Raw genomic sequence first — 10,711 nt, 5'->3', positions numbered from 1 at the left:
TAATGTGGAGTAGACGTATAGTATCAATCTATAACTAGTTTCCAGGGTAAGTGTTTCATGACTAGTCATGTCGCATCTTGTTCAATTTTCTAAATCATTATGTCGGGCGTAGGTAGGCCCAACTTATCTCTTACACCTTATTAGCGTCTAACTGGTGCAACCCACTCCTGGTCAGTAGAGTCAGGAACTTCCCCCTCTTAAGTACTGTATGTATTTGCTGAAAGTATTACTATGTGAATTACAAATACTCAATACCCTGTTTTGCCAGTGTTAATAGGAAAGTATTTATGACTATGTTTATTGCACGTACAGACAATTACTCTGTGGCAGAGCAACGAGCCAAACGGTGGGTTGACACCTCCAATGTTGAATCTGACGAGGAACCAGCGAAGAGGGCGGTGACTAAACCAATCAGATTCCGTGTAGAGCCACCTGGTGAGGATTTCTTAACTGCTCTTATTCCATTGTGTGTATTACATGCATCAGGAAGTAGATGAAATAAATAACATTTTTTTTGTATTGTGCTTCGTAAGATGATGATGGAAGTGAAGCACTCCAGAAAAAGACAAATGAACTCAGACAAGCCCAGCTTCCAGTGCCCCAGCTTCCACCAGCCCCTAGTGGTAAGATCCTGCATTAGGCTACTAGGTCATTAAATGTATAATCAGCAAGTTGATGGGAAGTTTGACACACATTCAAGTATGTGGGTGAAGAAAAGCTTACAGTTAATGCAAGTACTAGTCTTAAATTGAGACGGCATGAAATCATAACCTAATGACAGTTGATATGACAATAAATTACCACACCCATCTGGTCTTGACATACTTGATTATTAGTCACATTACCGAAGTGTAACAGTTCTTTATTTTATTTTATTAGCAACTTATTAGCAATTTTATTAGCAACTACAAGGTACATAATGTTTCAAGTCTGATAAACAAGCCTACTTTCTCAAAGTTCTGTTCCCACCAACTGTATGGGATGAACAGGAAAATCTGTTAAGGTTGTACTGTAAATGTGGTAACGGTTTGACATCTGTGATATTCTCTTAAGTTGCAGATGCAGAGGACTTGACGCCATGTGCCATCTCAAGCCAGAGCGACAGTCTGGTTGTAGTTTGTAAGGGTAAACAATTGAATTGTATGAAGTATTATACCTTTACAAACCTTTCAAAGCCAATTCAATAGAATACAATTACCATCATATTTTTGCATATTAGGTTATTTAAAGTCTTATTTCTACTTTGTGCATACTGTTAGAACTTTCCAAATACTTGTGGTGCTGTGTATGTGTGAAACTTGTATTTACAACAGTAGTGACATCACCATATTCTTCTGGGGTAAAACACAAGTGTGATACCATGTTTGTAAATGTCTGTATGTATTTGCCATCAAACTGAAATAATGATTTAAAACAAAAAATTATGCTTAGCATTTATTTTTGTTGGGATTCATTAACCTTCCCACTGTGCTCCTGACTGACATCCCTTCTTGATGAGCCTGTGGCTTCTGAGATGCCCGCTGGATACATTAAAAGTATATTATGTTAGCCTATATGTTACAAAATGTTGCTTCTCTTGTATTATCAACATCAATTCCAAATTGTATGGCTGTCAGCAGCTATACGGTTATCAATACTACTTATATATATGAAGGATGGATATTTTGATCGAGGTATTTCACATGGCCTTGATACATGTCCTGCCTGGTACTCATGGCTTCTATCGTCACGCTGCTTGCAGCTAAACTGTTGAGTCTTTTATTATTTTGCAGATCTTCAAGAAGTGGAGATGAGGATAATGGTGAAACTGGAGATGATCCGTACAGAGTTCAAGACTGCTCTGAACCAAGTTATGGAGGCCATAGAGGCCCGGCAACCAAAGGAGTCGGAATCCTTGGGGCAACTTGAAATGTTGCAAACCCTGCAGAAACAAATGAGGAACTGAAGGATATCTGTGAAATACTTAGACTCCCACTATTGAAAGAAAATGGTAGGGATGGCCATTTAAAATGTATCTGTTTGTAAAAAATGGGAAATCTACATCAAGTATTTTAACAGAAATTGACAAAAACAAGTTAGCTGTTTATCAAGAGCCCCTTGAATGCATCCAGATTTGAGAGAAGATTGCAACCTGCAATATTATTGAATCCAAATCTCTTAATGTCAACGAAATGCAGTTGTCATATATGCCATATGCCTATTTAGTGTTTGGATTGATTTCCCAATGAACACTTAATTTATCTTAAGAAGAAACGATCAGCCCTCTGCCTGTTTACACAAGTTTTAGCCCATGATTACATGATACACTACAAAAATGATTTCTCATTACTATCAATCAGAACTGTATGGCCAGCTGTATGGCCAGCTGTTTTAGCTGAGGAACACACAAATGAGTGTTTAAAAAAATATATATATTGTTAATTTTTTTATCAGATCCGATACCTGACCCTCTGCTGTGGCCTGGACCTGGGCTCAGGAATCAGACGAATTATGAGAGAAATTGTAACAGAGGAGCTGTGGACAGGCTACTCTTTGAAGGGCAGGAAGGGGAAGAGGGCCTTTAATGAGCTTTCAATCTATGATGCTGTCACAAGCAAGTAAATTCACAAGTTTAGATCGTTATTTATTATTATTTAGTAGATAGTATTATTGGTCAAGTGATGGTAAGTCAAATGTGTATTTATTTACATTTCAAATGAATTAAATCAGTAACAAGGCAGTTACCAACTAAATGTGAAATCCTACCACCTGTTAAAATTGGAGAGAGGACAAAGGAAAGGTGAAGGAGAAGTCTCATGGCCAAAACTGCCTATGAGGGACGAGAGGGACAATACCCAGTCTCAGCCAGCATAGGTGGAAAAATAGTGATATGACATGGAATGTACCATTTCAATTCTTTTTCACAACATAGGAGCGTCCCTGAAAGCACACCCCAAGGCTACCTACCAAGAGGTAGATGACAAAATAGCAGACGCTCTCAAACATGCACCAGCTCGACTCATGAGTAAGAGAAAGGTATGATTAAAAATAACACTTTATGATTCTTTAAAAAAAAAAATGCTTCACTTTAATCCAGTCGGTCAGTATAGGTAAATTATTGTGCTAGTACAAAAGGAATGTAGTAGGGAGTCGACGTTAAACCAGCATTTTGATCATTTGTTTACGGAAAATAATGACCCATTTGTGTTATTGTGACTTCCAGGAGCAGGTCGAGGAAGCGACAGTGGATGAGGATGGAGCAGCAGCACCTGAATAAACATAACATAGTTATTCACTTTTAGCTTTAAGCAGTTTTACAGTTCTTGATTGGAGTGCAGTGTTCATGTTTTTACTGACTTGTTATTTTGTGAGCTTATTGCTGTGATTTTGTTTACAAATCTATTGTGATACAGTTTAAGTAAAAAAAATATATATATATTTTCTGGAATTTTTGCGAACGTTACATTCCCAGTGGTTACACTAGTCCCATGTAGCTCAGTTGGTAGAGCATTGCGCTTGCAACGCCAGGGTTGTGGGTTCGATTCCCACGGGGGGCCAGTATGATTATTATAATTTTTTTTATGTATGCACTCACTAACTGTAAGTCGCTCTGGATAAGAGCGTCTGCTAAATGACAAAAAAATTAAAATTGAATGTAAAATGTTACCAGAAACTGCATTTTATGGGGCTCTCAACGTACTTTCTGACGTTTAGCAACGTTATGAGGTTGACCTAAAAATACACTTATTTAACTGTTTAAAATCCACCACATTTCTACGTCCTGAAAAGACTTGGGAGGTAAGTTTTGTCAGCGGACACCACAGCTACGTAGAAGGCACGTTTCACAATAACGTTATCATGACTTATGTAGGGCCTAAAATAACTTTGTGGTCACGTCCTGGAACGTAATTTTGTAGCGACTCCTGTGGCAGGCCGGGCACATGCACACCATAACGTCGCTAAACGTCAAAGTACATTGAGAGCCCCACAAAATGCGTTTTCTGGTAACTACTGGGAACGTAACTTTCGTCAGTGGGTACCTACAGTAGCAATAAGGCACGTTACAGTGTGCACGTTCAGGGAAGATTCAAGGATATCTCTTATAACGTTACTGAATAACGTTATTTAGCTGTTTAAAATCCCCCACATTTCTACGTCCTGAAAAGACTTGGGACGTAAGTTTTGTCAGCGGACACCACAGCTACGTTTCACAATAACGTTATCATGACTTATGTAGGGACTAAAATAACTTTCTGGTCACGTCCTGGAACGTAATTTTGTTAGCTGGGCTATTGTTGATGTGTTGTTGTAGTCATGGATGGATCAAAGGAACAGAGAACGTGCGCTAGATAAATTATCAATAGGCCTACAGTGAGGGAAAAAAGTATTTGATCCCCTGCTGATTTTGTACGTTTGCCCACTGACAAAGACATGATCATTCTATAATTTTAATGGTAGGTTTATTTGAACAGTGAGAGACAGAATAACAACAAAAATATCCAGAAAAACGCATGTCAAAAATGTTATGAATTGATTTCCGTTTTAATGAGGGAAATAACCCCTCTGCAAAACAAGACTTAGTACTTGGTGGCAAAACCCTTGTTGACAATCAGAGGTCAGACGTTTCTTGTAGTTGGCCACCAGGTTTGCACACATCTCAGGAGGGATTTTGTTCCACTCCTCTTTGCAGATCTCCAAGTCATTAAGGTTTTGAGGCTGACGTTTGGCAACTCGAACCTTCAGCTCCCTCCACAGATTTTCTATGGGCTTAAGGTCTGGAGACTGGCTAGGCCACTCCAGGACCTTAACGTGCTTCTTCTTGAGCCACTCCTTTGTTGCCTTGGCTGTGTTTTGGGTTATTGTCATGCTGGAATACCCATCCACGACCCATTGTCAATGCCCTGGCTGAGGGAAGGAGGTTCTCACCCAAGATTTGACGGTACATGGCCCCGTCCATCGTACCTTTGATGCGGTGGAGTTGTCCTGTCCCCTTAGCAGAAAAACACCCCCAAAGCATAATGTTTCCACCTCCATGTTTGACGGTGGGGATGGTGTTCTTGGGGTCATAGGCAGCATTCCTCCTCCTCCAAACACAGCGAGTTGAGTTGATGCCAAAGAGCTCCATTTTGGTCTCATCTGACCACAACACTTTCACCCAGTTCACTCAGTTCTTCAGACGGGCATGTACATGTGCTTTCTTGAGCAGGGGGACCTTGCGGGCGCTGCAGGATTTCAGTCCTTCACGGCGTAGTGTGTTACCAATTGTTTTCTTGGTGACTATGGTCCCAGCTGCCTTGAGATCATTGACAAGATTCTCCCGTGTAGTTCTGGGCTGATTCCTCCATTCTCCACCGTTCTCATGATCATTGCAACTCCACGAGGTGAGATCTTGCATGGAGCCCCAGGCCGAGGGAGATTGACAGTTATTTTGTGTTTCTTCCATTTGCGAGATGTTGTCACCTTCTGCCCAAGCTGCTTGGCGATGGTCTTGTAGCCCATTCCAGCCTTGTGTAGGTCTACAATCTTGTCCCTGACATCCTTGGAGAGCTCTTTGGTCTTGGCCATGGTGGAGAGTTTGGAATCTGATTGATTGATTGCTTCTGAGGACAGGTGTCTTTTATACAGGTAACAAACTGAGATTAGGAGCACTCCCTTTAAGAGTGTGCTCCTAATCTCAGCTCGTTACCTGTATAAAAGACACCTGGGAGCCAGAAATCTTTCTGATTGAGAGGGGGTCAAATACTTATTTCCCTCATTAATATGCAAATCAATTTATAAAAAATTTTACATGCATTTTTCTGGATTTATTTGTTGTTATTCTGTCTCAATAAACCTACCATTAAAATTATAGACTGATCATTTCTTTGTCAGTGGGCAAATGTACAAAATCAGCAGGGGATCAAATACTTTTTTCCCTCACTGTATATGAGTCATAATTCCCTGGAGAAATCTGACATGGAATAGGTAATTATTAATAAAACATCACAATACAGTGCAGAGTGTTTGATTTGGCTGCTGGAGGGCAAGGAGACCCCCAGCTCTGCTAAAACCATTGACAACTACATGCCGTTTTTCAAGGGATTGTTTAATAAATGCTATAGGTAACTATATGATTTTAATATCATCACCTTTTGAAGATGTTAAGTTGTGTCAATTCAAATCTGGTATAGGAACAAAAAGAGGTCAATACACGTCTTCTAAAATAGACTAGTATTTTAATTAATGCAAACACTTGAATGGTAAATATGATGTTCGTATATACGGGCCCACTGAAACACCACGCAGGGCAGTCAGAGAACTAACTTTTGTTATAAGTTCTTCTTTAAATACTCTGACAGAGATAGTTCCCGCTCCCTGCTGGGCCTGTCAGAGTAGAGGCTGGGTGTGGTTTAAACTTACCCAACCTATCGATGGCACACAGGCTGGTCCCAATCCCTTGGCGCTTCACTGTTGCCTGGCATTAGTTGTTATCTTTACAACTTGTCTCCAGTCAGCAACCTCAGACATAGTTTGTCCTTCTTTGTAGCAGAACACATGTCCTTGAGCGGTTTAACAAAGAGGCTGTGTGTGTGAGTCACAAGCCTGTCTCAGCCTACCCCCTAACGGTTCTTCACATTAATCACAGCTTGTTATGTTAAACAATCTATATCAGTACAGCACAAACCTATTATGTTTAATCATTCATGTATTCTTTCTAAGCTAGGCATCACATCTAGTTGTAAGAGAATAGATCCCCACAATCCCCCTTTTCACACCCGCTGGGTGTGAACCCAAAATAAGAAATTTCAGGGAAATTTAGGATTCCCCCTTTTGACACTCACTAGGGTGTCACTCATTAAAATACAATACAAACAAAAAGAATCACACTTTTATTAATAGGCAATAATGATAATAAAAAGGCCTTCAGTCCTTCCATCTACACCTAACTTGTACTAGGTTGGCTACCAGCCACCCAGGAACTTCAAACCTTCACATAAGGAAAGACAAACATTCACAATAGTTAAAATGGATTTATAAAACATAAAAACACAAACAGGGAATTTTGATTAGACACCCACTAGGGTGTCACTCCACCACCTCACCAATAGCAAACCAAGGGTCATCCTCAGTCAGCTTCATCTCAGTGTCTGCATCTCCTTCTTGAGCCCCTAGGAGGGGCATCATACCAGCCGTATGCACGACATCTGTAACAGACTTTCTCAAACAAGGAATTACACAGGCAGCACAGCACATTAATATTAGAAACACAACTACTAGGGTCAGAAATCCAGTAACCACCAGTGCAGCATACTTACCAAACCACTCCACCAACCAGGAGAACAGTCTGTTTCCCTCCATTCCAGCCATGCTCTTCATTTCAGCTGATAGTTTATCTAAACTAACTAGAGCTTTAGAGATACTCCCGTCAGGACTGGTATTGTTAGGGATAAACGTACAACAATGGCTTACCATTCTATAGACACCACCCCTTTCTGCCTGATCTAGAGCCAACCTCTTTTTACTAAGTCATAAGAGTGAGATGGCGGATAATTGTTCAAAGATCCCTTTTGTTGCATCCCTAGTCTAGCCAATAAATCGTTGTTGGTCGTAACAGATATAATTAATCCAATCCACAATTTTGCCTGTCACCCACCAAAAGAACGTGGTAGTAAACCCTTCCCCTAATTGTTTCATAGCTCGGTATCCATCCGATACCCCCCTTGGTATCCCAATCGCATCCATCTAAATAGGGCTATTCTCCTTCTTGTTAAAACTCCTCCTACATCTGTTTAATCCTTGGTTCCTGGTGACTAATTCTAACTAGCTGAACCAGTAGAACCAGGGCGCACGTATCTAGCCACCCTTTTGGAATTCTCTGCCTTATACTGCCTTTACTGGCACACGCCCACCACACATCGGTTACAGGGGCTGTAAGGTTCAAAATTCTCTCCTGTGCTTCCGAACTTAAGTCCGTCACATTACTACTATCTCCAATTGATAATTGGTGATGTCTTTGTTTCTCTTTACCCCCCATCTGGATGTTCAGTCCCCCTCGGTCTCATATCCCCATCCCCAAGTGTTTTTAAACACCTGAGTCTAGGAACAATCTGCCGTGGGGGCCGAACACGAATATAATGGGATTTTATAATCCCAAGTTGCTTATTGACATGTACCCCACCCATTGGCTACGTCCCTAACCCTTATTTTGAATCTGACAGTCTGCCCTTCTCTGACTCCCATTTTGTAGGCCACTCGTCCTTGACGGTCAGTATGTCGGGTCGCTTCTCTTCTCTTTTACTTCTTAACAATGGTAAGGGCATAGCGTAATTGGTGGTGGATCTTGACATATCAAGACCATTACCGAGACTATGATGCAACTCAAGTTATCCATATTCCCAAAAACCGCCAACCCTCTCCTGTCCTCAGTCTTTCTGCTTGGTACTACCCCATACTCACACCCTGAGAACACACTACAGTGATGATAGGTCGGGGTAGGAGATCTTCGTTAACAGAGGTGATCCCCAGACCCTATTGGTCCAGTTCTTCTCTCTAACTCTGCATGTGTTCAGTGGTGCTTGCATGTGTTCTTACCTTTTTGCAGTGGGTAACGTAGACCCAGGTTGCTCTTTCTGCTATTCTAATGGCAAAGGCAGTGACCAATATAACCTGATAGGGCCCTTCCCAACAGGCCTGCTTCCAGTTTTTCTTCTTTAGGGACTGGATGCTCACCAGTCACCTGGTTAGATAGAGTGGGTCACCTTCTCCTTTAGTTCACCTGTGGGGCACAAAACCTCTGACATACGGGTGTGGTTAATAAACTATCTTCACATGTGTTCAGCTCTCAATTTCTATTTCTCACTGCATTCTCTTTCTAGACTGTATCTAAAAAAAAAAGAATATATATATTTTTTAAGTATTTTGTCCTCTCCTTCGTATACATTTATTATTTAATCCTACCATCTACTATCATCCCCCTTTTGACACATGATTCTGCTCATGTGTCAATATTACCACCTAAGATAAAGGCGAAAGAAACGCACACCTATTTAGGCGAGGTGCTGGCTAACGGCGTAAAACACTTAAAAAAGAAAAGGAAAGCCGCACACTCTAGGAGCTCAGATGCAATAATGTAATATCTTAATAACCAACGTTTCGACAGACAAGCTGTCTTCATCAGGGTATAATCAATATTACCACATACCTAAACAATCACTTAGGTAATATTGGTAATTTATCATCCATTTGCCATCCCTTATTTTTATTTTTTTTAGACTGTCCCTTGCTTCTTTATTGCTCCTCCCACTTCCTTTGTCTTTTATGGCGGCTAAATTCGACTTTCATTCAGTTCAAAATCAATAGTAATCCAATCAATCAATCCCTTATCTTGTAAAAACACTCATGTTTAGTTCAAACTCTGTTCTACCCCGGCTCTCCCGGGCTTGACCTGAAGACTGATGGTTGGTCATGACAAGTCCATACTTAAATCTTTCAAACCTAACACAAACCCCCTAAATTTAACATAACAACCCTTTATAACCATCATACTAGGTGTGTTGTTTTTTTATTTGAAAAACCCAATTTGAAAAACAACAACCACAAATAGCCAGGCCCCACTTAATTTGGTAGCTCACTTTTATGACCTAAATACTGCCTAACTGCACTACTGCTCCCCCTAGCCCTGGGCAACATTCCAATGAGATAAACTAATCTCTTTCTCCTGGTTATACATTTTGTTAACCTTCAATTACCATCAGTAATCTAAAGATGGTAGTACACACAAAACATGATACAGATATCCCCAGTCCTAACCCATCAATAATTGTTTGTATCAATCTAATTCCTCATAACTAATCCATAAAACCACTCAAAATTCCTCGAGTATACAATGATTATTTAACTGATTACCCTAAATCTGCTACATGTGATCTCATCTCAAATGATCCATTATCAATTATTTGATCAACCCCCTAGGAAAATCTGTCTCCCCTTCTATTGTTCCTGTCCCCCCTGTAAATGTCATATTTAATTTTTTAGACAATACAATCACGGTTACATCAAATGTTCCCTCCTTTGGCCATTTAGTTACTATCTTTCTGGTCCTTTTTCTCATTTTTTAGAGATATTACCAATATCTTCACTATTTTTTGGGAACCTTCTCTTCATGATTGCTACTGGTGATCCTGCCATCTCTACTTCTGGTGTGGTCTGATGTCTATATTAGGGTGTAAGGTAAATTATTCCTGTTGTCTTTTTCAGCTAAATGTTTTATATCCCTCAGTTAATGGTATTTTCTCCCTAATATATCTTCATTCTCTTCCTCTTTCCCTAAATGAGATTGAATCCCTTGCCTTTCCTCTACTATCCTTCTATCATTACTGGATCAATGATAATAACTGTAATAACTATTAATAATAATTGTAATAACTATTTCACATTAAATTGTGCCTTTTTCTTATAATGTTATAATTGTAGCCTATTGCATTACTTTAGTTTAAAATATAAGTTTGTTTATTTAACAAATCTAGAACCCACTATAGGTTGGTGCTATTCCCTCAGCATAATAGCTAAAGCTACTTGCATCCCCTGGTCCCCGTAACGAAAATAAATTATTGTTCTAGAATTCACCAACTATTTGCATACACCACTGGTGTAACCACCTATCTATCTATCACCTATCACCTATCGAATAAAGTAATAATAAAGTAATAACAATTAGAATTTATCAAAGCACTGCCTTCCAGTCAAGTATTTA

This window comes from Coregonus clupeaformis, chromosome 33 (genome assembly GCF_020615455.1).
Source record: "Coregonus clupeaformis isolate EN_2021a chromosome 33, ASM2061545v1, whole genome shotgun sequence".
Classification (NCBI taxonomy): domain Eukaryota; kingdom Metazoa; phylum Chordata; class Actinopteri; order Salmoniformes; family Salmonidae; genus Coregonus; species Coregonus clupeaformis.
This window is presented reverse-complemented; position numbering follows the sequence as displayed.